General features: G+C 45.8%; 1 long non-coding RNA gene across 2 annotated transcripts; it reads right to left on the bottom strand.

The window, feature by feature from the left end:
- Window positions 1-275: 275 nt before the first annotated feature.
- LOC139074063 (uncharacterized) lies at window positions 276-26,782 on the bottom strand. Of its 2 annotated transcripts, none has more exons than XR_011523388.1 (3): window positions 26,240-26,756; window positions 14,259-14,409; window positions 276-1,141 (listed from the first exon to the last, which is right to left on the bottom strand). It is a non-coding gene; the product is annotated as an uncharacterized lncRNA (long non-coding RNA). The 2 variants fall into 2 exon arrangements; XR_011523389.1 differs by lacking the exon at window positions 276-1,141 and adding an exon at window positions 2,159-3,153 and having other exon boundaries at window positions 26,240-26,782.
- Between the last annotated feature and the right edge of the window lie 183 nt (window positions 26,783-26,965).

The raw sequence follows: 26,965 nt of genomic DNA, 5'->3' as shown, positions 1-26,965 counted from the left end.
CCTGGGAAGGTTTCACGTAGGAGATGTGACTTCTGGAATTGGTTTAACGCTGTGGGCTCTAAATTCAAAAGGCTCCCACAGCAAATACTCAAGCTCACTGGTCCCTAGGTTTCCAACCTTGATTCCTTCCCGACGGTGAAGTGTGAGGATTCTCTGAGACCTCAGCTTTCCATTTGAGCCAGTGAAGCAACAAACCTATTGTGGGAAAATGGGTTCTCCTGGGAGGGGGGGGCGGTGGCCTGGGCTCATCACAGCACAGAAAGCACAGCCGTTGGTCGTCCAAACTCTCTGCTTGGCTTTATTTATAATTCTAATTACACCCTCCAGGAAGAACAATTGCTGATTAACCCAGTTACAAATTAAAGTTAATAAAATGAAGAGACAGCGGGGAATGATCGATGCAAATTCTGCCAAATGCACCATCAACCACACAGGAGCCTGCAGTGACCACGGGGCTCCAGTTGCTGGGTCCGCTCCCCACGCCCCTCCGCCCCACCATGTGGCCTGCCTTCCCTCCGAGGCTCAGTTGACCTGTTGTCATCTCCCATCGGGTGCTGTGGGGCTTCAAGTTCCCCCACTGGGTCCCCCACTCAGCCCTGGCCCCTCCACTGCTGCCTTGTCAAAGGGGCCACATTGTTGGGAACGCGGCTGCGGCAAGCAGAGCTGTAAGAACTGGACAGGAAACCGGGCCTTGACTTCTCCCCTCCTTCCCCAACCTCTTTTGTTCTCCTTCGCAGCTCCCTTTCCTGTTCACGGTGTCTCTCATTTCCCACTATCTTCTCTACCCACCTCCTTCGCCGCCCGGTGGCTGACCCTGTCCACTTGCCCTGCATGTTCTTAGCGGGGCCTGGATTCTGTGGGTGTCTCCCGGAGTCGAGCAGGCGCTGTCCGCTCTGCTCAGCAGCTCAGGCAGCTGAAACAGTCTCCAGCTTTTGCTGACCCTGTTCATTCCTTTTTCTTTGTAAAGACAGGGAAGCGGAGAGGGCAAGTTGGGAACAACCTTCTCCTCACAGGCCCTGTTGGGCTCCTCTCCCTTCCTGCCTTCATCTCCTGCAACTTGCATCCTGCTGGCACAATTAGAGACGGGAAATCTTCGTTCCTTGCAATCCACAGCACACTGGGATGAACTGGCGAGGGTTACCTGAGAGGCCAGGGAGAAACGTGTGGGGACTGGGACATTTCTCTGCGGCAGGCAGGAAAGCCACACTGGTTGGCGTCCTACCTCTGACCCTTTGGCCAGCCCCAGAACCCCTGTGTCGTATGCACACCAGCCCATCAGAGAAAACAGCACATCCCCCCTGGGTTTGTGGCAATCATTGCCTGCTCTGGTTCATTCTGGCCTCATAGCTGCCCAGCTCCATACTCTTGACTATGCCCCCTCAGCCCTGGCCCTTTGGACTTGGGTTTTCTATCCAGTCCCACTGGCATTTGGCTCTTGGATTTCCCGGAGGGACATTGCGTGGCTCACACACTGGGATGCCCAGTTTCTACACTGCCTTCACCAGAGCTGTGTCCTGGCTCCAGCCCTGCCAACCCCAAATATCCACACCAGACTCTTGGCCTCTGCCCTGGGGAAGCCAAGCTGGACAGCCCACGTGAGGGGGAGGTAGAGGGACCAGCAAAGGGGCAGAGGACACTAGCGCTGCCTCCAGAGTAGTTTGTGCCAGTGAGGGCTGACAGCAAGATGTCACCACCAGACTCCAAGGACTCAACTCTGTGGGTGGCCCACCCACTGCTTTGTATGGTAATCAGTCTGTTTACTTGTCTGGCTCGCCCACTAGACTGTAGGCTCTCTGAGGGCAGGCTCATGTCTGATTGGCTGCTGGGTCCCCACTCTCTGGTGCTGGTCCTGGCTCTCTGACCAAGTGTCTGCTGAACAAAGAAACAGATGAATGATGAGCCCTTCCTCCTTTACTCCCTGCCATGGTTAATGTCAGTCTGTTTACACGAGGCCCAAGTGAGAAGCTTTAGGGTCATCGAGTCCTGTTGATGCTACTTCTTAAAACACTTCTCCCATGAATGCCTCCTTTGGGGAACTGTGTGTTTCCTGCCTGGTTAATTCCAACCAGGAATCGGTTGACTGATCCCCTGTCTTCCTTTTTTTTGACTCTCTCCTCTACCTGTCTATCTTCTCCATTGCTCATGCACATAACACAAATCCAATCATGATACTCCATTGTTAATACCGTCAGAAACTCTCCATTTTTCACAAAATCAAGTACAATCCTTTAGCCCCGCCGTGATTTGGCCCGACCTCCTTCTCCAGCGCATTCTCGCTGCGTTCCCCTGTGGGCCGGGAGCCAAGCCCTCGGAGCTTCTCGCTGTTCTTCGAGCGAGTCGTTCTTCCACCTCCACACTCTGCGTCCTCTATCCCCTCTGCAAAGGTGGCTCTCCACGACAAACCCCACCCTCTCCAACCTCCTGAACTCACCCTAGTCCTTCAAGACCCAACTGAAATGTCGCCTCCTCTGTGACTCCCCTGATGTCATCAGCTAGCCTTCAAACATCCCTTTCGGATGCCTCTTTTCATCTTGCACGCGTCTCTAGCACAGTGGACGATCAGAGAGTATTGTAGTTCTTTCCCCCACGTCTCTTTTGCATATGCACATAAGTCCCCTGCGGCCAGGGCCTGTGTCATAGTTACTTCCATATATCCAAAGCTGGCAGAGAGCCTTGTGCATGGTGGGAGAGGCAGTATACCAGAGGCTGTGTGACCTTGGGCAAGTTAATTACCCTCTCTGTCTCAGTTTGCTTGTTTATAAAACTGCCATAATAGTAATTCCTCCCCGAGGGACTCCTCAACAGTGAGGATTAAATGAGTTACTACTTGTGAGGCATGTAGAGCAGTGGCTATCATGTATTAAGCCCTCAGCAAATGTTAGCGACTGCTATTAACTGTGATCACTAGGCCCTCTGTGAATGTATTTTGAATGAAGGCGTGAATGAGAGCCTACAGGGTCCAACAAGGCGCTTTCCTACCCATAAAGAACCTTCAGTGTCAGAGTCCTTCTGGTAAGATCTTAAAGACAGGTCAAGGTACCAACGGGGTGACCTGGATTGGCAGCATCTTGTTTGTGGGTAACGATCCGCTGCTTCTTCAAGTGGAACAGAGGATTTGGGTGAGGAAAGACGACTGGAGAAAGTTTATCATCCCTGTGAGAGGAAGGACAGGAAAGGACAGGGCCTGAGCAACCTGGGGACAGCGGTGGTACCGAAAGTCAGCAGGAAAGCAGTGCCAGAGTCGCCCACCCTCCCATGATCGAATCACAAGGTCCCTAATTACCTTTGAGAAGGATGTGAACCCGTGATTACCCGGCTGCTAAATTACAGGGAACCGGATGGACAAATTTCTGCATCCCGAAAACTGGACAGTGGAATCCCAATCACTTCTTCAGAAAATGATCGTTATGTTGACCCTGGTTCAAATTCTGATCCTATTGTTTAGTATTTGTAAGATGCTGATATATCCTAAATCTTGCTGATTTGTAACGTGGAAGTAATTCCCATCTCACACGGCTGTTGTGAGGTTGAAATGAGATTAAATGGGATAATTTACATAACGGAAAGCATTGCGATCGTAAGCGTGTACCAACTTAGCATCTGAATCTATTTTGCAATGTACACTGTACCAGGATCTAATAAAAATGCTCACCTCCTAAGCAAGAATAACATCGGGCAGCTACAGGTATAGTTCCCATTCTTACCTCTAGGCAGCCAAAAAAAATTTTTTTGAACTACTGTGGGTCAGACATTTTGTTAGTGGTTAAAAAACAGAGTTAAAAAACACAGTCCTGCCCTCATGTAGCTCATAGTCTAGGGAGGGAGATAGACAAGACGTGGGTCACGCAAGTCAGCTTCCATAGGTAACATGGTGTGTCCTCCCAGAGAGGAGGCACTGAACTGAGAGGGGACGAGACTGGAGGTGAGGTGGTTAAAGAAGGCTTCTGCAAGAGGAGATGCTAGAACTAAGTCTTGAAGGAAGAGTCGAAATTAGCCAGACAAAGAAGGGGGAAGGGAAGCTCATTCCAGGCAAAGGCAGCAGCGGAGACAAAGAACTCGGGGTGCAAAGAGCAGTCTCATTCTAGGAAGAGCAAACTGCCTGACAAGGGTTGAGAGTAAACACCCTGAGTGAGGAGGTAAGTGAAGAGGTGGGAAAAGCAAGCCAGTCTCATGTCATGAAGAGCCACCGACACCAGGCTAAGGAGTCCTGATTCTCTCCCAAAGGTGATGGAAAGCCATTGAAGCTTGCAGCAAAAGCATGAGCTGATGGCGTTAGGGTCTTGGTCTGCTCACTCTGGAGGCCACATGGAGGACAGGCCGGGGGACAGGAGACGAGACCAGGAGGGGGCTAGTCCGGTAACTCAGGCAAGACATTCCTGCCTGGAGCTACACAGGGGCCACAAGGAAGATGACTCCAAGATCTGGATCCACATACAAGTTGAAAACATAACCTATCCTGTAGTAGATGCTTATTAAGAAATGGCATCTGCATACATCTGACTCCGCCTGTCAGATGTGCCCCAGCAGGGAAGGGCACAAAGGTAAACTTCGGAACGTGGGGAGGTAACCCCGAGAGGACATCCCCTCACAATGTTTATGGAGATTATTTCTGGGTGGCAGGATTATGGGTGATTTGTATTTCTTTTATACAATAAATTTATTTATGTATTTTTTAAAAGAATTAATGTAAAAACAATCAGCCATGGAACTTTGGATCAAAAGGGAATTGGAAGATCCAGGACATTCATTAGGCACCAGAAGAGGGAGAATTCAGAGGTCTAGAGCCAGTTTGGAGCTGGGGAGGGTGAGAAGATTTAGGAGGGGGAGAGAACAAAATCTGCCTGCGTGAGGGCTCAGGAGGGAGAACGAGTGCCTCCATTTTAGGGGGATCCTGGTGAGCAGAGTCGAGCTTGTCAAGAAGATGGTGAGCATCCCCATCAAAGACAGGGGATGACGTGCCGGGTGGGCATTTGGTAGAGGGATGCGGAGCGCATGCTCAGTGCACAGACAGATTTTCAGTAGGTGGCTGAAAGACACGAGGGGAAAGATTGTGCAACCGAGTTGTGGGGAAGAATAGTGGCCTATTGTTGGGGACCCGATAAACAAATTGAGAACATTCATCTTGGGGGCGTGGGCCTGAAATCAGTTCCAAGACAGCTTAATGATCCATCACAGGTCCTCTCCCAGGATGAGTCACTGGAGGATTATATTAACCCAGTTCAGTCTTCATCGCCCCAGCGCCTGCAACAAAGCAACCGAGATACCGTGGCTCAGCTGCTCTCATGATAAAGCCTCCGGCCTATACCTCAGCGGAGATAAAACCAGCCAGCTCATCAGTCACCCCTGGGCAGGCCACACTCTCCCCTTCATTTCTTATGTTCAGGATTTGCATAATTAGGCACCTGATGGAGGTAGCTGCACACCACCACCCCCCAACCCCACAGTCGTATTCTGCACCATTCTAGCGATGGGAGACAGGCGGACAGCTGCTGCCTGGGCTCAGGTCTGCTCTGCACAGCAGCAATGCCCGTCGGGGGGAGCCTGACTTTCGCAGGAGTGGATTAGAGAGGTTGGAAACCGGTGGCCTGGGAATCAGAGCAACCGCCATCTCGTGAGCAATGGAAATAAGAAACCACTGGAAGAAATGGAGGAGCTGGCGTGTTTTCCACCAGAGGCTGTGGATTTCAATGCTGGGTCCCCTCCGTGAAAGCTGTGTGATATTGAGCAAATCATTCAACCTCTTGGAGTCTCAGTTTCCTTGACTGCGAAACGGGGGTGACATACCAGTTCTCCTACCCAGAGACTAATAACAGCGTGCACTGATGACGAGCTCCCTGTGTGTGGCCGGCACTGTTCCGAGGGCTTTACGTACATATATTAACTCTATAGTTAGAACAACCCTACACAAGGTAGCTATTATTACTATTATTATCATGAGATAACTAAGGCAGGGGGCAGTTAAGAAACTTGCCCCCGGTCACACACTATTGCGGAGTCCGGACTTAAACCTGGGCACCAGGCTCCAGACTCAGGGCGTTAGACCCCTGCATTCGCCTCCTCCATCGGCTGCAGAATGCTTTACCAGTAGAAGCGGGTTCATTCCTCCAGGTTGTGACGGATGTTTCCAGAGCGCCCAATTGAACACCTTACACCCCACTCAAGACATGCCTGTGGTTGCCGGGGTTTTAACACAGGAAAGGGCGGGGGTGATGATGGTGTCCACCGTGTGCTGAGAGCCTCGGTTGATTCTCACAAAACCGTGCAAGATGTGGGAGCAGAGACTTGGAGAGCAAGTGACTTTCCACAGTCGTGGAGAGCTCCATAACCATGAACCGTGGAACCGTTGTCTGATTCCAAACTTTCCAGTGCAGGATTTCTTAGACTTCAAGGCAAAGCCAGGCAAGGTGGTAGTTAAGGGTTGGGTTTCTAGAACCTGGGTTCAAAGCCCTTTTCTGCCACCTCCTAGCTGTGTGACCTTGGGCAAATGACTTTACCTCTCTGGGCTTTGGTTTGCTCATCTGTAAAATGGAGATGACAATAGTATCTACCTCCTATGGTCATGGTGAGGTGCACACGAGTTAATACACTTAGAGCATAGAAGAGTGGCATGAGGGACGCTCTCAGTGGTTCTTAAAAGTAAGAGCTCCAGGCCTGGGACAAGCGTATGTATTTGCCTCAAGGTTTGCTTTGCTTAGAGGAGGTCTGATAAGGGCTGTTCCCAGAAACCAGAAGACCACGCAGTCCTGGGGGGTTGTTCAGGGAAGATTCTCACAGGAAGCAAGCAGTAAAATCAGGCTGCTGGGAGGGCGTACTGGAGGCCCGGGAGAGTCAGATGGAGGAATATGAGGAAGGGTCCAATTGGACGGGGGGGTCCTTCTGGGGCCCCGGTGCTCAGAATTCGGAGAGTCTGGCAGAACGCCCAGCCAGGCAGTCAGTGTAATTGTCTGGTGAGGACCTGGCAGCAGGGAGTGAAGACACAGCTACTGGCCTGGAATTTGGAGGCAGAATTCTACTTTCTGAGTGGCCGGACGTCAGGGAAGAGATTACGAAACCTATGGAGAGGAGCCATCAGAACTGGGGTTCAGCTGACAGTGGGCTAGGTCAGAGTAGGAGGGCCAGACCCAGATATTAGCGAGATGGAGGTGGCAAGTGGTCAAAACAAGGAGAGGAGTTCATGAGCATACGCAAGGATTTAGGATAGCGCTTGGCTCAGAGTGCAGGCTATGCAGTGTTGATGGTGATGGTGATTGTGATGGTGATGATGATGATGATGATGTTATTTTGGTAGCCAGGATCTGGGGTTCAAGGGAAAGATTTCAGATCCTTAGAGCAGAAGTAACCAGAGTGGGATTTGATGCTTTATAATTTTCCCCCATAAGTCTGGGGACCAATATTGTCAACTTTCTTATTTAGCCAAGGGAGGCCATTCAAACAACAAAAACCTTACCACCTACCATTACCATGACTTCACAAAAGCCGTCTTATCACCAAAAGTAAGACAGACATAATCTCAGAACAGACAGACATTAAATTGGAAAATTAACTTTACAAAATGCTCACTGACAATGTCTTTTGCTCAGCGTGCAGCTGATGGAGGGGACCCCTGTTGTGGAGCAGGGCTGGCTGGCAGGGCAGAGCTTAGCATGCGGTAGCGCACAGGACTCCCCTTCCCGGGGCCCGGGCTACTGGGGGGTGAGGGGACTTGGTTGTGAGGAACATGACGAAGCCTCTGTGGTCACGTCCAAGGTGTCTGTCCTGGCCTGAGCCTGCATGCGGACAATCCAGGCCACTCCCTTCCAGCCCAGCCAGCCCCCACTCCATTCCAGGGCCACCCAGGTCCTCCCCCACTCACAGCCCTCCTCTTGCCCTTTGGACTTGACACCTGAACTTGCTTTCTCCCGTTTGACCTTTGGCACTCTTTAAGGGCCCTGGCTGGAACTGGCCTTCTGGCTCTTCTTGCTCCTGCCCGTTTTCGAGTGGACAGCCTGCCCTTTCCCCACCCCTGGACCTCCGCCTTGGCCCTTGTCCTCGATTGCTGGGGACCCGCATGGGACGTTAGAGCTCAGATCAGCCCTCGAAGCCACGGCAGGAGGGACCCAGCACTTCTTCCACCCACGTTCTCCTGCTCTCCTGTGTTTGGGCTGGAGTGGCCCCGTGGGGGTGGGGGGCAGAGGGAGAAGACTGAGTCTCAAGTTTGTTCACAACCTGTAGAAATTAACAGACCCCAGCAAGAAGCTCTACGGGTAATTAACCCGTATCTGTGTCACAGTCCGTCTCTTAGACGTATCTGTAAGCCCTTTGAGGCAGGGATGTATCTTGACCATCTTTTGCTTCCTCCTTCATTTCCTACCCACTCCCAATTCCCATGCCCGTCCCTCCCCCAAAAACCAACCAGCAAAGTCCATCTGCAGGGTAAGTTTCCTTGAATCTGATTCCCTCGGTTGATACACATTTACTGATCACTTGCCAAGAAGGAGCTACTGTGATGGGCACCAGGAGGGATACCAAGACAAAGGAGATGCGGATGCCGCCCTCAAGGAGCCTTCAGCCTAAGGAGGAGCATGCACGCCACGAATTAGAAATGAGCTAGAAAGCACAAAACGTTTCCACAAGAGCCTGAAGGCTAGGCTGCACTGGTTTCACCTCCAAGTGCCCCGGTGGTTTGGCCCCTGTGGGTCAGCGCAGCCTGGAAGAGTCCTCTCCCCACCGGGGCTCCGACCAAGTCCTGTTCAGCCTTGAACCAGCTCGGAGCCAAGAGTCTGAATCGCAACCACTTTGTGCGTTTTCAGAGAGTTTTTTTCTTCATTCCCCACTTGTCTTGTCTGCTGGTGCTCCTTCTCCCTGAGCCTCCTCCCACACTCATCCCAAACAAGACGAGACCTTTCCTTAAAAAACAACCGTCTCCTCCTCCCGTGGCGAGATAAGCGTGCCCTTTGTGTGTCGTTTTCATTAATTTATTGACGCTTGTTTTCATGCTGTGTTTGATTGGCCTTGTACTTACTTTGTTGAAGCCCGAAGGTTGTTTAAGCAAAAGGGCACAAGAAAGGGAAAAACAAATCAAAGAAACACTAAACTCGCCAAAAAAAAAAAAAGAATTTTCTACCGACCAATTTAGGACCAGTGGTGAAGTTTCCCGAGAAGAGAGCGCAGAGGTCGGGTGGGAGCAGCGTTCAGGCCAACAGCGCAGATCAGGGATTGCCACAGCCTGCTTCACTTCACCGCCGAGTGACGCTCGCAATGGTTCAGACTTCCTATGGGCCCGCGGGCTCTGTCCCCAAAGCGTTCTGTGCCGTTGCCCTTTGGTGGCCTATCAAGCCTGGGAGCTACTCCCGGTGGCTGTCTTCCCTTCTGTGCCCCGTATCCCAGGGTAAGGAGTTCTCCGAACTGCCATAAGCTGTTGGTGGTAGAATTATCACTCTCTTCCCACTTTGTCACCGAATTCTGAGAGAATTCTGGGTCAGAAGTTGGGTGACCTGGGTCCTAGTCTTGGCTGTAGTCCCGACCAGGGCAAATTCCCTAACTTCTCTGAGATGATGTTCGCCTGAATCAAATAGTTTGTGAAGTTCAATGAGTCTATGCACACTTTTGTTGTTGTTAGTGCCATCAAGCCGATTCTGACTCCTAGTGACCCTGTGGGCAGCAGAGCGGAGCCCTGCCCGGTCTTTTTGCTCCATCCTCTCGCCTTCCAGAGCTGTATCAGACAGTGCTCTCCTGCTCTTCATAGGGCTCTCATGGCCAGTTTTCCTGGAAGTGGGTGGCCAGGTCCTTCTATACGCCTGTCTAGTTTTAATTATTTAGTTATAAATCAAATGCATGTTCGCTGTGAAAAAGTGAAGATGGTACAGAAACATATCAGACACGTCCCGCACCTCCACCCACCATCGCCTCCAAAAATAACCACTGTTAATGAGGTGAGTACCCTTCCAGAAATTGTCTGTGCCCACACAAAGATACCACAGGTGTGTTTAGATCTCACCTGGTTTCCACGGATGCCACAGCCTGCCTAATAGCTGTGGAATTCCCTGCCTTCCAAGACAAGACTCTGTCTTCTTAACACATTTTATTAGCTTGGCACCAAGAAAGGCTTATTTTTTTTTTTTATTAATGTATTCACTTTTTCTAGAAAATTCAAGAGATAAGGAAAACGTGTAGAGCTGGCTTGTGTAGGACCAAGAATCAATTATGCATATCTATTCCAAACTCGTCGTTAAGTGATGTCACATTGGTAGCTTGAAATTGGCCATGGTAGGAGTATTTACACCATAGAAACTGGCAAATGCTGCAAATCTCGGCTCCCCACATCCAGTTTTCCAGCACATCACTGGGTCTGGTGAAGAACATGCTTGAACAACTCAAGAGGATCAGCCAAATATCTCTACATAGTTTGATGAGCTCTATAGAGTCAGGTGAACTGGATTTGTAGGCTGTGTCCTTGTTGGTGAAAAATAACGGAACCCCCAGGCAGGGTCATGGAAACAGATGCTGTCAGAGAAGAGGGGACTCGCGACTCCTCTACTCCTCCAGCCTGCTGTCCTGAAGCGGACACTTCTCATCTTTTAGATCTTGGTGGAAGATTGGTATAATCACGGCCCCAGTGAACCCCATCTTCTTGCGTCGATGTTCCTTTGCAATGTGATGTGGCCGCTCCCCCATCAAGAGGTCAAGTCTGTTTTTCCACCTCCTTGCATCTGGACTGGCCTCAGGCCTTTTTTTGACCAAGAGAATGTGGCAGAAATTGTGCAAATTCTAGAGCTTAGACCTAAAGGGTCCTCCGGTTCCTACTCACTCTCTCATCGCCTTGAGACCACCATACCTTGATGAAGTTTACAGAGTCTACTGGAGGATGAGAGGCCACTCGGAGGGTTGACAGCCAGCACCAACTGCCAGACATGCGAATGGGGCTGTGTTGGACCCTCTAGCCCGTCAGATCACGTGAGTGATCGCAAGTGAGACTGTCAGAATGGCCCAAGTAGCCAACCTACAGCATTGTGGGACATAATAAATCACTGTGGTAAGCCACTAGGTTTTGCTGTGGTTTGTTACACAGCAATAGCTGACTGAAACAACCTCAAGATCTAGAGAATACAGCAGGGCCTGGAAAGCTGGCCACCCCTCCCTGCTGTAAAGAAATCCCCACTGGAGTTGGCAGGTGGGCAGGATTTACTTAAGGTGTCATTCCTCCCGGGGGCGCATGCACCTTCAGAGGAATAAAGTTCTCACAGAGGGATTGCAGGCCCTTATCAAGGGCATATCTATGGCCAGGGACCCTCCTGTCTGCTCTTCAGAGGCCTCATCTTGGTTGCTTCCTTCAGTGGCTCCCAGCCCACCTGTTATAGGTCTACCTTTCCCAGGTGAGGAGGGTATAGGCAGATCTAATTCAGAGGAGACTGAGCTGGTTGATAATGCAGAGGAAATTTTGAGACTCTTAGCCACATCTAACCTTCTTGATAGCCAAACAAAACAAAACAATCCCAAACCCCAAAAGAGTACAGGAGGAAAAAAATAAAATAAGTATTCTAAAGACGATAAAATGTTGGGTCACCCATCTAGGTCATGCATTATATATGGCAGTTACATAAAGACAGTAAAAAGTTGTGTGGACTCCAGAGAGTTTGACCTCTTCTGAGGTCTTTACATTGTTCTGAAAGTTTTTGTTTGTATCCATTTCCCTGACTAGACTGTAAGCCTCTTGAGAGCAGGAATCGTGAATCACTCATCTTTATGACTGAGAGCCTAGCACGGGGCTTTGCACAGAGCAATGCATGCTGTTGAATTGAAGCACAAATTCAAGCCCCAAGAGCAGGGTGGGGAACACTGAAGCCAACAGGTCCCACGGTGTTGAAATGTTGAAGGGCTTGACACGTCTGCAGAGGAGCCGAGAGAGCAGGAGTCTGAGCCCATGGAAGCAGCTGCAGGCCTGGTCACGCAGGCACTTGCCTTCCCAACTCACCTTGGGCAAAAGGTCTCGCCCTCACCTGGGACACTGGTAACTTCAAGGTGAGGCTGCAAATCCTCGGACCACGGTGGCACCTTGAGCTCCCTTACTCCCTGACCTCGACCTCGTTCAGAGAAAGGCGACTTTGCCTGGCTTTGGGCAAGGTGGAACCTGTTTGTGCCCCAGAGCAGGCGCCCTGGAGTTGTGGCTTTCAACCTCTCATTTGTCCTGAGGCAAAGCCGATAGTGCCAAAGAAACAATGGAAAGAGGTACATCCCAGGGACCCTCCCCAAGACACTTGTCAACAGCTCCGGTCAACTTGTGATTCTCACTGATGGGCACCTGCCCTCTCAACTCCTCCTTCTGGCCTCCACCCCTCGGGCTTGAGTGCTTCAGGGGCTCCCAGGCACCTCTCTGGGTGAATGTGGCAGCCCCGAGTGCCTCTCCCCCTTTCAACTACTCTATCTGTGCTATGTCTGGGGACAGAGCCAGGAAAAGGGATCCATTGAGCCCAATTGACCTGACAGCCCCTTGTCACTTCATTACCATCCCAAAGCTTACTGTCCAGCACTTGGGGACATTGTTCCCTGCCTCCAGAAGGAAGGAGAGCAGGGAAGGAGGGACAGAAACAGAAGGGAGTTGGGGAAAGATTGCCTAACAACCTGCCCAGGTTCCGCCATCACCTACAGAATAAAGTTCAAATTCTTTTTTGGTATGCAGAGCTCTTCCCAGGCTGGGCTCGCCCACAATTGCAGCCTTATCTCTGCCTCTCCCGACTCTGACCTGACAACCACAGGAGTTACGTCAGGCGTCTGCAGCTTCTGAGTCTGGAATGGCCTTTCTCCTCCCTGCCCATGAAGCCATACCCACTCTTCAAGGCCTCCTTCTGCTCGAGATGCCTCCTCCACCACCCGGGGAAAGACAGTCCCACCATGCCCCAGTGGCAGCTGCTGCCTTATCACCGTCTGTCTGGTAACACAGCAGGATCACTCACTCACTCACTCACTCATTACTCCATTCATTCATTCACTCAACAAGCATTCATTGAGTACGTGTATGAATCAAGCTCTGTGCTTGTTTCCAAGTGTACCACAGGGAACAAAATAGAGTTCCTACCCTTATGGATCTTACAGCTGTTGAGGATATAACTGCCTAGGAGTTATGGGAGTAAAGAGCAAGAGTTTGTTCCCCCAGGGTTGGGACAGCTTCTCCTGAAGAAGTGAAGTAACAGCTGAAAGCTAAGCAGAGGTTCATGAGGTCAAGGAGGCAGGTGAGAGGCCCCAAGCAGAAGGACTAGCAGGGAGCAAAACCTTCAAGTAGGAGGGGACCTGGCATATTTGAGGAAGTAAAAGACAGAGGATGAAGTTGTGCAAGCTCCGGGCTGTGGCTACATGGGCCTTGTAGACCACAACGAGGGTTTTGATCCTCCTGCTGAGAGAAATGGGAGGCGCTGATGGGTTTGCCCTGGTTGGGGTGGGGGGATGGGAACATGACTGATTTGCATTTTATAAAGATCCATCCCTCAGCTGTGGGGTGGAGAACGGGTTAGCAAGGGGGGCAGCAGTGAAGGCAGGAGAGCCAGCGGGGGGCTGGTGCAGTGGCCCAGGGAAGAGGTGTTTGTGGCCTGGATAGTGGTGGATGGACCAGATCAACAGGTACGAGGTCAGACTGATGTGCTCAGTAGCAAGTTGGAAATAGGGAGGAGGTGAGAAAAGGGGGTGTCCAAGATGGCTCCTCAGTTTCTGGTTTGGGAAGTGTCTGTTGCTTCCACTAGCCTGGGGCGCATTCAGTCTTACAAGCCCTTGCACCCAGCACAGCATCTTACAAAGAGCTGTGGAAGGGAAATCCAGATGCCGGGGACAAACAGGCAAACTCTCTCTCTTAGGGAATATGTGAGGTGTTAAATTAAAGCCATTTTAGCCAGACCATTTACAGAATTCTTGTTACAAAAAGGTATTTGCATTTTAAGGCACCAAAATCAGATCTCTTCCAAAGTGATAAATTAATGCTTTTGGAATGTAGGCAGATAAGTGGGGTGTGAGCATTCTGTTCTCATTTTTACAAGATAAGTTTGAACGAAAGGAAGTTTCTGGAAGCAAACACTATGTAACCCCTTTTTCCTATGCACCAAATTTTCTACTTTTAATAAAGATGAGATGATTCAATATTTTTGTGTGGTTTGCTTATCTTCTCAGTATGTCATAGTCAAATGGAAGCATGATTTAGGGTCTTGGTGAAGCCACAGTCTGCGGAGCCAGATCATCGGGGTTCCACTGCCAGCTCTGCCACTTACCAGCTGTGTGATCTTAGATGAATGACTTACCCCATTGGGCCTCAGTTCCCTCATCTGTGAAAGAGCACAAATTATGGTATCTTCCTCATGGGGTCTCTGTGAGGATTAAATAGATGTAAAGCTCGGAGAACAATGTCTGATACATATTCTGCTCATCAGTATGGACCCATCTCATCAACAGCTGAAAAGTACAAGATGTATCAAAATTACTCAACTATCCGTTATTGCTGGAAGTTGCTTCCATTTCTGTTGCAATTCTAAGCTCTAAGTATCTTTAAAGTATCTTTAAAGATATATCTTTCTGCACACATGTGGCCATTTTTGTCCTCACTACAAAATTGCATCAATGTTCACTCCCACCCTCATACTTAACCAATTTGAATCCCTATTAGAGGGCCTTTCCCCCACTCTTTTATCAACGCTAACAATTAGCAATTTTTAGCAAGTTTTATCAAGCCAGCAGACAAAATAAAATATCTCATCACTTTCATTTTGTTTCTCATGTTATTAGTGAGATAGAGGGTCATTTTATGTGTTTATTAATAAATTGGTTTTTTTTTCTTCAGTGAATTGATTCCATTTTACTGTTGGTCAGTTTCCATTGGGTTTACAGATCTTTCAGTTGTTGATTTGTAGAAATTCTTTACATATTATAGACATTAATCTTTTGTTCTTTGCTTAAGTTGTAAATAATTTCTCTTAGCTGGCCGCTTGTCTTTTAATGTTTATGATTTCTTTACTTATACCAAAGATTTAAATGTTTGTCTGTTAAACTGTTTATAAACAGATAAAACTTTATCTATAGTCTGTTAATCTTTTTTTTTTTTTTTTTTTATAGCTTTTAGGATTAGGGCCTTCCTTAAAAAGGCCTACCCCAACTCAAGATTTAAAAAATATGTTTTTATATTTATCTCTTGTTGTAGGCCTTAAAATGCTTTGATCTTTAAGCCACTTGGAATTTTTGCGTATGTTGTGAGATAACTTCTTCCCCCTAAAATTGATAACCAGTTGTCCCGATGCCGTTATCCCCCATAAATTGTAATTGCCATGATTTTTATAAACTAAATTCCTGTTTATATAGGATGTACTTCAGGATCCTTTTCTGTTTCCTCACCCATTTGCTTATTCCTACATCAATTCCATGTTTTTTATTATTCTGTCTTTGATATCTTTGTTGTATGTCTTGACATATAGTAGGAGGTGTTTGTCTCATTATTATTCTATTTCAAAATGTTCTTGGTTATTCTTGTATATTTGCTCTTCCAGATGAATTTTAGAATCAGCATATCCATAAAAAGTCCTGCTGGAATGTTGATAGAGATTAATTTGGAGGAGAATTAATATCTTTTTAATACTGAGTCTTTTCATCCAGGGATAAGCTGTTTCTCTGCATATTCAATATTTGGATGTCCTTCAATAAAGTTTCATAGTTTTCTTCATAATAAATCCTCTATATTTTTTAATAATTTGCTCCTAAGTGCCTTATGGTTTTTATTATTAATGTAAATTATATTCTTGTTTCCATTATATTTCCTAATTGATTATCAATCACTGTTGTATAGAAAAGCTATTGATTTTCTTTGTATGTTTATTTTCTAATTTATCACCTTGTTAAACTATTTCATAAGCCACAATCATTTTTTAAGGCGTTGGTTTTGGACGTTCTGTATGAATAGTCATATCATCTGTAAATAATGCCATTTGTCCCTTCTCTGTCGATGTATGCCTCTTACTTGCTTTTCACACTTTATTACAATGACTAGGTACTCCAGGCTTGTTGAATAATAACAATGGTATCAACTCTCTTTGTCTCAATCCTGCCATTAAAGAAAATGCTTCCAATACTTCACTATTAAGTATAACATTTGCTATAGGTTTCTGATGGAGATTTAATCAAGTTAAGGATGTTTCCTTCTCTACTTCACTTAAAAGATTTTGCAGGTTTTTCCAAATCTTAAAAGGGTATTGGATTTTATCAAATGCTTTTTTTTGTATCAATTGAAATGATCATTTTTCATACATCTTGGGTGTGTTAATGTAGCAAATTGTATTAACAAGTATCCTGATGTTGAACCATCCTTGCCCTACTTTTAATACGCTGATTCAGTTTGCTAAAATTTCATTTAGGATTTTTAAAATCTGTGTTTATAAGCAACTTTAGCCTTTGGGTTCCTTTTGTTGTTGTTGTTCTATGCTTGTCCACTTTGGCATCAGCATTATGCCAGCTTCACGGAACAAGTTTGTAAGGTCTTATCATAAAACCACTCTAGCCTCATTTCTTTTCTGCGGGTAGATCTTAAACTAATTTTTTTCCATTGTAGGAGATCTATTTAGGTTTAATACTATTTCTTAACTCAATTGAGATAATTTATACTTTCCCTGAGAGAAAATCGTAAATTTAATCCAGATCTAATCCACTTGTGCATAGTATTCTCTTAATTCTTAAATAACTTCTGTTTCTATAATCATGTTCTCTACTTCTTTCTGAAATTGTCAGTTTGAGTCCTTTTCCCTTAATGTGACTTGTAAAAATGTTACCTGTTTTATTGGTCAATCATCAGCTTTTGCTTTTAGATATCTGATGTTATTCCAACAATTTCAGTTTTATTAGTTCCTTTTATATATATATATATATTTGTGTGTGTGTGTGTGTGTGTGTGCAAGGAAGATTGGCCCTGAGCTAACATCTGTTGCCAATCTTCCTCTTTTTCCTTAAGGAAGATTGTCACTGAGCTAACATCAATGTTAATCTTCCTCTATTTTATGTGGGATGCAGCCAGAGTCTGGCTTGATGAGTGGTACTAGGTCTGTGCCTGGGATGGGAGCCTGCAGACCCTGGGCCACTGAAACGGAGTGTGCGAACTTAACCACTATGCCACCGGGCTGGACCGCATATCTTTATTAATTCTTATGTTCTACTTCATTTAGGTCTACTCGGCTTCTCTTTTTCTAGCATCCTGAGTTGACTGCTTACATAACTTAGCTTCAGTTTTTCTTATTTTCTAATAAATGTGTTTAAGGTAATAAATTTTCCTCCAATGATCCTTTTATCTGTCTTCTATAGAATTTGGAATATAGTGTCCACATTGTCATTATTCTAAAGTAATCTGGTGTTTCCGTTTTGATTTCCTATTTAACTACAAATTACGTGAAATTTCAGTTTGATTTCCTCTTTAACGTAAGAACTATTTCAAAAAGTGCTTTAAAATTGCAAGTAAGTAGATTTTTTGTTATGTTTGTTGTTAATTTTTGGTGTTGAGGTTCTGTGGACAGTTTGGGTCATAAGGTTTCCGCTTTGGGGAATTTACGGAAATTTTCATTGTGATATATGACACAGGCAATTTTAAACTATTCCATGGACGTTTAAAAAAAATGTCTATCTTTGGAAAGTCCTACAAGAACACAGATATCTATTCAAGCAAGCTTATTATCCAAATGTTTACTTTTCATCTAATTAATATATCAATTTTTTCCTGTGATTTAATTATTTCCTTCTGGTTGTTCTCTCCATTCTTAACTTCTGGCATTCCTGTTTTGCTCAATATCAAATCGCCTGGAGCTATTCTACATGTCATTTAACATTTTTTCCTATTAACCATATTGAGGAAAGAAGGACAATGATTTAACTCTAGAATTCAAATGCCACCGAGCATGTGAAATCATCTGGTGATTCATTGTTTAAGTACTGCCTAAACGATAAAGTTCGACAGGTTAAAAAAACAGTACATATTGGGAAAAGCACATTAGGATGCAAATTGTCAAGTCACAGAATGCTGAATTTTATAAAACTTGAACAGTCAATTCAGCCAAATATTTACTAAGCATTCTGTGAGTGGCACAGGCACAAGACGGCAGAAGCCTCTCATGGCACCACAGATCTCCTGGAGAGACGGGACGGACACCCATGTGATATAGTTAAGTAACAAAATAGGCAGCACAGCTTTCATGCCAAATGAATGGCCCAGGCAGTGAGTGCTACAGTGGTCCAGGGAGTGGGGAGATGAGGGGTGTGGACACAGGATCCTCTGTGTAGAAACCTAACCCCAACTGGCTTTAGCCAAAAAGGAACTTATTATTAGCTCATGAGTATTGATACCTCTCAGGCATCACTTCAGCTTCTCCTGGCCTCGCCTCACCTTCCATCTGCTGCTGCTGTGACCGGATCTGCACAGGCCCCTACTAGCTTCACATGGGCATCATTTGACAGCTCTTCACCTCACACTGTCACTTGCCTCCTGCCTCAGGACTTCCCAGTTGACACTGAGGTGCAAGACCCCATTTGGCTTCCAACATCCAATACCCAGAAACTGGGAGAGTTAACATCCCATGATGTGAATCTTTTAATCAGTGGGAGACAAGAACCAGTCAATAAACTCTTCACCCTGCCTTTCCTCAGATGGACTGTCCTGTGGTTTCTTGGAGGACTAGCCCATGGGGTCAAACAACTGTACTTCGAGTAGCCAGCTCAGTAATGCAAAATTGGATTGGTTCTCCCTCCTTCACTCTTTTATTCCCTTCATCCCTCACTCCTGCTGTGGGGCTTTTACTCCTTATTAAAGTGGGAGCGCAGAGCCCTTGGCTCAGGTTCTGCTCTTTTGGGGACCCGTGCTTAGACATCCTATAGCTGAAAGCCCGGTAGAGGTGATGCAGGGGCTCAAAGGATGTTTCTAGGACTTGTGTTTTCCCCATGTTTTGCCTGGGTTAGCTGCATTCTCCCACAGGCTCTCTCCCTGCGGTACTAAGATGGCCCTAGGAGCCTCAAAAATGGATGCTTCCAGGTTCATATGTCACAGGAAAGAGTCCTTACCCTCAAGGCCTCAAACAGAAGGAAGTCCCAGAATTGAAAGTTATTGGCTCTGATTGGCCTGCTTAGGTCCGTGGCCATCCCTGAGCCCATCAGAGTTGCCAGGAGAACGCCATGTTCTAGTTGTCCTCAGCCTGGACGTCGGGTCCCAAAGGAAGCACATGGATGGAGAGTGGGAGAGAGATGGATGCACAAACAAAAGTTAGGACTGTCGCTGGAGGAAAGGGGAATGGATATTGTCTAAAGTGACGACAAATACCCAGCACAGACAGAAAAGGTAGCGGTAGGAGAAAGTAACCTTCCTGGAGCCCCAGGAGAATTTCCCACAGAAAGTTTTTAGCTTTTCCAGAAATCAAAAGCTTTGGGTTTACGCCTTCCCATGGAATTGTTTCCTTTTCTTTTGTTCCAAGGTGAGTAGAAATATTGGTCTACAGGCAAGGTCTATTTCCTCCCTAAAAGACAGAGGATTTCATCTCCAAAATGACTGAACAATTGCAGAATGCTCTGCTGAGTGATAAAGGCAATTGAACACATTGACAGGGCAATTCCTGTGTGCCAAGCGCTGTACCAGGCTCTGGGGTTCAGAGCTAAAGAAACTATGTTCCAATCAGAGCTCCAACAATGTCATTTCCCTACTGAAAAATCACTCAACATCTTCCCATCTATTGAAAGCAAAATTCCCAGTTTCCTAACCTAAGGCCCTCAGCAATCCGGCTTCTGCCCACCCAGCCCACTCTCTAGAGTCTCACCTTAACCCCTAAACCAGCCACTCTGAACCACTTACCCTTTCTCGAATATTCTATGTTCTTTCATTGGATTAGGCAACTGCAGGGCAAAGCCATCAGTCCGTCAATGTTGACTGACTGCAAGACACTAGTGCAAAGATATAAAAAAGCATGAGACATAGTTCCTGCCCTAAATAGGCTTGGAATCAACCCAGTATAGGAAACAGGACATGAACACCTGGAAAGCCAGATAACCTAAGAATTAAATAACAATCTAAAACACCAAGGCATGAGATTCTGAGAAACATTTTGAAGGTGAGAATGACAGAGATGGGAACACTATATATGAGAGAAGAGAGTGTGTTAATAATACTTGTTTATAGTTTAAAAGCAATTTCACATATTTTCTTACTTGAGCTGAATCAAATTTGCGTTGGATATAGACAGCAAAGGAGGAGGAGGGGAAAGCAGAGCTTGGGAGAGGAGAGGGAAGGAGAGAAGGAGGGAGAAAGGAAGGAAGGAAGAAAATGTTAACATCTATGTAGGGTTTTACAGTTCGCAAAGCATTTTCACGGGCATTGTCTCATTTGATTCTCTACACGGCTGGGAGAGTAATTATTGCTTCTATTTGTTACATGAGGCCTGAGACCCAGCACAGCCATACCCAGCTAATATCTGGCAGAGCAGGACTCAAACACAAACCCTCTAATTTCCAGTCCATGATTTTTCTACTACGCTCAACTCCAGATGAGAAAGTTAGGAAATGGGAGCCACATTGGGTACATCTTAACATCAATGCAAGAATGTGCAAAGTCAAAAAGGAATGTTTCAAGTAGTTACCAGCAAAGAGTGCAAAATGGAGCAGAAAGACCAAGGAGAAAGATAACTGAGTAAAGATCATCAGAACTGTTTTGTTTTTGCCCCCCTCCCCTTTCTTTTTTAAGCATTCATTGATCACCTCTGAGTCATGCTGAATGTTAAAAAGTTAAACAATAGATCGGAAATCAAGGTTCTAGGCAGGGAAATCACATGTTTAAAAGTTCGGGAAAGTTCTAGAGTGAAACTTCAGATCGCACCAGTGTTCAGCCACCGATTTGGCAATCAATATGCAAGATGCTTACACAAATTGAAGACAAAAACGCAAAGACCTCTCATAGAAATGTGGAGAAAAGGCATTGATAGAAAATTCATTGAAAGGGTAATTCAAGGAGCTGATAAACACGTGAAAACATGTTCATCCTACATATAATCAAAGAAATGCAAGCTAAAACAACAGAGGCCATTTTACCTCACAAATTAGGCAAAGAATAAAAAAGCAGAAAAAGAGCAGAAAAAAAAAATCTTAGTGGGCAATGCTGGCTGGGATGTAGTCAGGCAGACATGATTATACCCTAGGAGTGTAAAATAGTATGATCTTTCTGGAAAGTGGATTGTCATTATACATTAAGGATCTTAATAAACATCCTTTCTGTTTGATCTGGTAAATTGACTTATGGAACTATCCCGAGGAAAAATCAGAGATGTAATTAAAGATACATGTAAAAATCTTTGTTAAACATGCTTGTGTTTAATACAGAAAAATTCTCAACAACCTACATGCCAAGCGATGATGAAGTAAATTATTCTAAATCACAGAATACAGTCATTAAAAATGATGATGATGACAATGCTTAGTGCCAGAGGAGAGTAGGAACAATGTAATGCTAAGTGACCTGCAGGATACAGAAGTGCACATGCAGTAGAAGCGCATTCAGAAAGAAACGGGCAGCACGCTGACAACGGTTATCACTACGTGGAGAGATTAAAGATGATGGCTGTTTTCTTCTTTATTTCTGTTTTCCAAATTTTCTACGATGAGCATTTCCAGGTTTTACAATGAGAAAGAAGCCCTGATATTTTAGACTAGAAAAATTTAATTTTGTTTTGTTAAGAATCAAGTTCAGATTTCCTTAAAAGATGTTAAATTGATGTTTTTGTTGAGAATACGTTCAGCTGTAAGTCTTGGAGCACTTACCATGGTTTAAAAAGTAGACTAGCCCTAGACAGTTATTAACTTTGACAGAACCCTTATCTCTGTGATTGTCTTGCACTCTCTTCATGATTATAAGAAGGCTGCTGCAGCTCCTGCCATCAGATCCATGTTAAAGCAGGAAAAATGTGGAAGTGTCCCAGTGGTGACCTTAAAAAACGATCCCAAAATCTTTGACATTCCTCCCTTGAGAGCTGGGAGTCTATGTGCTTTCCTCTTGAATCTAGGCAGGATTATGATTACTTTGACCCATAGAGTATGGCAGAAGTGGTGTTTTGTGACTTCTGAGGCTGGGTCATAAAAGGTCACGCAGCTTACAGGTGGCTCCCTTAGAGTGTTCATTCTCCAGAAACTCCTTCTTGGGTTGCTTCTCCTCAGAACCAGGTGCCATGCTATGGCTTGATGCTCAAGCCATAGGGAGAGTTCAGAGGCCATGTGTAGGTGCTCCAATCAACAGTGCCGACTGAGCCCAGCTTTTGGGTCATCCCAGCCCGGGTGCTAGACATGTAAGTGAAGAAGCCTCCAGATCAATCCATGCTGTCCAATTCAGGAGCCACTGGCCACGTGTGGTTACCTAAATTTACATTTAATTAAAACTAAATAAAATAAAAACTTCAGTTCCTCTGTCACACTTGGCACCTTTCAAGTGCTCAATAGCCACATGTGGCTAGTGGCCATCATATTGGATAATACAGATACAGCCTGTTTCCATCATTGGAGAAAGTTCTATTAGACAAATCTGCTCCAGATGATTCGTGAGCCTTCCAGCTGAAGCACCAGACATTGTGGAGCAGAGACAAGCGAGCCATCCCCCCACCCCGTGCCCCGCTGAATTCCTGACCTACGGGATCCAAGAGCTTAAGAACAAGGGTGTTTTATGCCACTAAGTTTCAGACAGTTGTTATGCAGCAACCGGAACCAGAACAAGCTCCTTTGATAAGGCAAGCAAAGCTTTCTCAGAAACCATCCCAGCTGACTTCTGTTTATGTCTCATTGGCAGAACGGTGTCACAATGCCACCCCTACTGCAATGAAGGCAGGGAAAGTACATATTTAGCTCTTATAGCCTCTTTAGTCAGGAAGACGAGGGGAAGGGGACGGGGCATGGGAAATGGGTGAGCTAGCAACAGTGTCTGCTACAATTGGCAACACACGTATTCTCTCTCTCCCTCTCTCTCTCTTTATATATAAATTCAGAACTGCTGGACCGTGTATCTCTGTTATAAAATAGAATTTTATATATATAATTCTATTTTAGTAAGCAGAGCTGCATAATAACAGATGCAATCTATGCTTTAAATTTATGTGTCATTACAATAGAGCGGTTCCAATTTTCCTTAACATCGTGTGCAACGGATGAAACCTAGAATTCGTATATTTAAAGTACTCCAATAACACAGAGTACTTTAAATAAATGTTCTTTGCACTTAGAATGTGGTGAATACCGTACCACTCCTAGAATCTGCAACTGTAGTCTCTGGCCGAGATTGGAATCGCCATCCTTGGCTAATGGAAAGAAATTTCAAGATTTGGTTTGGATTTTTGTTCATCAAGATCGTAGGGAGTGAGCAAGTTATAAGGAGACATTGTCATCAGACCAAGTTGCTTCACTGGAATTTCCTGTTTCAAAGATAAAGGGGTTTGTTCAATGTTATCTAGCTATCTTTTCATTACAAATGTCTATGTTCCCATCTCTTTGGGAGAATGTATGGCCTTCCTCTACTAACCCATAAGAAGCCACAGGAAGCCGCACTGAGGTTTCCTCAGTCATAGGAGTGTGCCTTCCTTTGAGAAATGTTTAGGAAAGAATTGGTTTACTTGGTTTTTACTAACTCAATGATTTGTTTATAACTACTCCTTCTTAACAATTTTTAAGATGTGCATGCTATGGTTTACGCTGCACAACTGTCTAAAAGAAAGGAACAACAATAACAATAAGAACAACACTACATTTGCATGTTGCCTAATTTTCAAATAAAGGTAAAAGGCTGATCCCCTAGAAGTGAAATGAGCCCTAGTAAATACACATCCTGTGATGGTGTCTCTGCCATAATCCTCTCTCAGTTTGCAAGGAGACAGAATGAGAATTAGAAAGTTTAGGACACATTTCTCTCAGAAATCAAAGCAGGTTGTGTGCGTGTGTTTATATGTGTGAATGGCATAATAATTCAGGGCACTTTCAAGAACTGAATTTTACAATGATATGGGAACTTATTCGTTTACCAAGCAATCATTCCCTTTATTGTAAGGCCCCTCTCTAGGAACTGTGTGGAATGCAAGGACGTGAAGGCAAGCACCGGGAGCTCCAGTGGCTATGGGTTAGCAGAGAGAGGAACACCTGTTGATTGGGATACCACCTGGAGTGTAATCTCAAGTTCTTCTCTTTTCCCCTCCCTAAATCGAAATAATCATTTAGCAGTCCACTCCCCTGAGCAATTACAAAATCAGTGTTAAATAGTTAAATAAGCCACATGAGGGGGTCCTTTAAAGTTTAAAACTCAGATGAAGGGAATTTTATACCTTGTGACTGGCAATGTTGGAAGGCTATGAATCTGGTTTCCCTTTTATTTGCAATCTATATTTGAAAAAGAACTACATTATTTACTTTAGAGACATTGAATGTTCAATGTGGAATTTTTTTAATTGAAAGAGATGTTAGAGATTATTTAATCCAACACTTTTTTACAGATGAGAGAACTAAAAGTTGATAGAAATGGGTAAAATTCAGATCTCCCAACACCTTCTTTTCAGTGCTTTTTCCAGCGTGCATGGGGCCTCAGTGTGTGTGTGTTTATATTTACATTTGGTCTGAAACCCTCTCCTACCCTTGGGCTGAGCGGCAACAAATCATAAATTTTTGATATCTAAGTTTCTCATTTAAAAATTCTACTTACTGCTATTGATATTTAATCAGTACCTATCAGATGATTGCTCTCGAATTTTAAACCTGGGATTATAGATTGGGGATATTCAGTAAAGAGAATTTGTGCCTTCCCTTTAGAGAATTTTTGAAAAGTATAGATCAGCTTGATAAAATTATAATTCATCTATCTTTAGTTAGACATCTTAATCTCAGCCAAGCCTAATACGCTTCTCTAATTATAGTGATATATTTTCCAAATTACAAGTCAAGACTCATGGCCCGACACACACTCCTAGGATTCTGGATGTTTGGTACAGCAATATTATTTGCCTAATGGTAAGAGAAATTCTGCTCTGGAGCACATGAAAAATCAAGTGTTTCTCTCATAAGCCATTCCCAAAATATTCTACCCAGTTTCTTGCAATTTCTGTGCTCAAGTGATTATAAAATTAAAAATAACTCATTTTTTATGACAAATGGAATTAATGTTCATTACATAAAAAATACAAATGAGCAAGAAGAAAATACCGAACGAATAATATAAATTTTTTTGATGCAGAGGAAGGGGCGTTTCAATTTAAAATGCTTCCATACTTAGACAATCAAATCCCATTCTTCCTTGTTTATAACTAGAAAACCCAAACACTAGAAAATCAGCATTTTAAGAGTCATTGAATAAAACTTCCGTGTTCTTAAAAAAACGCGGCCCGAGTTTTAGGAATCTGTACAATAAACATGAAATCAGTCCCCTGCTCACTCCCACCCTCAGCCCATTCCACAAACCCATCTTCCCTCCCTCTCTCACACACATTGGGACTTTACAAATACCCTTTTTCAATTCCGTTCCTTCTAAAAGGGGAGTGGGGGAGAGGGCACGAGAGTCAACTTGGAGGAAAAAGGCTACAACCAGATTTTGCGTCTATTAAGCTCAAAGCCTCTAGGCCTAACACGTAAAGCGGGTTTGTGCCGGAGGAGCACAGCTGGTGTACACAGCCGGCTCCGCAGATACCCCACTCCTCAGTGAGTTGCGGCTTAACTTCCTTCTAGCAGGTGCAGAGTGCAGACCCCTCAGTTTGGAGGGGAAGGCGGAGCCCCAACTGGTGTTTTTCCAGGAAGCGCCCTGGAGTGCAGAGGAAAGGGGAGAGGGGAAGGCCGGCAATGGGCGTTTCATTCATTGCTCCTCTTTCCCCTCCTCCCCGCTTCCCTCCGCCTAGACTTTCTCTCCCCTTTTCCCAGCGCGAGTTTGACGTCGGTCTCCTGGATACCAGACAGCCAATCGCCTGATTGCTAAGGGAGAAGCGTAGCCAATCAGGCGTCGTTGCTACCTGTCAGTAATATTTTTAGCCGAGAGGGACGCTTGGTTCCACTCCCAGGGTAACTTCGTGTATTTCTCTGCTGCAGGTTGTGAAAAGGGGCGCTCACCCACACCCTTGAGTCCCTCTCTTTCCCGGGCTCCCTGCTTACCCACCCATATTTCAACCATCAATTATCTTAAATGCACATTACAGGAAGGCACCGTGTTTATTATGTGTATTTATGTTAAAGTAGGCACTTGAAATACACGCATGCATAGGTATACTTAGATACGTACGCAATTTGGCACGGAGATCTGGGTTGGGACATTTGGAATAAAATGTGATTCTCCTTACGGTCTCAAGCCACCCCCACGTCCGAGTTGCTGCTAGGTCGCACGGGGAGGTCTGATGTGCGATACGGAGGCAGTTAAACTGTCACCTGGGCGGGAGGTGCGGCCAGGTGATCTCTCTCTTCCCCACCCCCAGCCTGGCGCCGAAGCTTTGGGTTCTGCAGTTGCCACTCTCTGGGTGGCAGTTGGCCTAGGCCCCTGAGGTGATTAATATTCAATTAATCGGGTGCACGAGTGCCTGTCACAGCTTGCCCTTTCTCTAGGCTCTCCCGGGTGCACTGGAGGCCGACTTGGTAGCTCGTCCACGAGTGGGATTCACCTCGGCCACAGTCCCACTCGGGTGGGGCATTTTTCGTAAACTCTCTCCTCCCTCTCGAGGCCTTGGGCTCTCCTCCCCTGCCGCTTTGCCACCTGCTTCGCTCCCCTCCCCCCTTCTCTCCAGCTCTCTCCGCCTGGACAGAGCGTCAGCCACCCCACCCCATCTCTGTCGCCCTCACTGACACGTCTCTCCCCCAATCCCTTTCCAAGTTTTCTCTTAATCCCGCCCACAGTGGCTCCAGGCGTCGACTCATTGGCCATCCTGAGCCAGGGGGCGTGGCCTTTCCCGCCCCGGCCCCCCCGCAGCCGGTCCGGACGTGGGCAGGCGGGACTCGGCCAATGGCGTCGGGGGGC

The sequence above is a fragment of the Equus przewalskii genome, chromosome 10, assembly GCF_037783145.1.
Source record: "Equus przewalskii isolate Varuska chromosome 10, EquPr2, whole genome shotgun sequence".
NCBI lineage: Eukaryota > Metazoa > Chordata > Mammalia > Perissodactyla > Equidae > Equus > Equus przewalskii.
The sequence above is the reverse complement of the archived record's forward strand: the minus strand, read 5'-3'. Positions and strand labels throughout refer to the sequence as shown.